This window comes from Podarcis liolepis (assembly GCF_965112155.1).
Source record: "Podarcis liolepis genome assembly, chromosome: 10".
Lineage (NCBI taxonomy): Eukaryota > Metazoa > Chordata > Lepidosauria > Squamata > Lacertidae > Podarcis > Podarcis liolepis.
In genome coordinates this window covers 36130646-36131135 of record NC_139562.1, presented here as the reverse complement: position 1 = coordinate 36131135, position 490 = coordinate 36130646, and the positions used below count along the sequence as shown (strand labels likewise).

The 490-nt window shown below is 35.9% G+C and overlaps 1 protein-coding gene across 1 annotated transcript in view; it reads right to left on the bottom strand.

The window, feature by feature from the left end:
• Positions 1-490, bottom strand: part of FGD6 (FYVE, RhoGEF and PH domain containing 6) — a 52275-nt gene that overhangs the window by 3752 nt on the left and 48033 nt on the right. The window lies entirely within an intron of this gene.

Below are 490 nucleotides of genomic sequence, written 5' to 3'. Positions count from 1 at the left end.
CTGTTTGAAAAAGAAAAGCATTTAATATATTTTGAGCAAACAGAATGGTTTCCAGAGCTTGTATAATTGAAAACTTTCAACTCCATTTGTCACAATATTTATAAAGTGCCGTATTTTTCCGTCTATAAGACGCCCCCATGTATAAGATGCCCCCTATTTTGGGGGACTCCGATTTAAGAAAATGGGGGGAGATACGATCCGTGTATAAGATGAGCCCCAATTTTGAACCTTATTTTAGAGTAAAAAACCATAGTCTTTATACACAGAAAAGTATAGTATATACAGACACTATTGAATAGCTTTAAAAATCATGAATAAAAACTGCAAAGAACCATGAGATTGGAATGAAAGTATATTTTGAGCAGTATGCAGTCTTGAACCAGCATACAGCTTGCTGATATCCAATGTATCGGTCTAGGGAGAAATATGTAGTTTTCTCTCCCATTCTTCTGCACTTTGCAGAGGCAGCAAGTTCCTGCTTGTTCTTTCT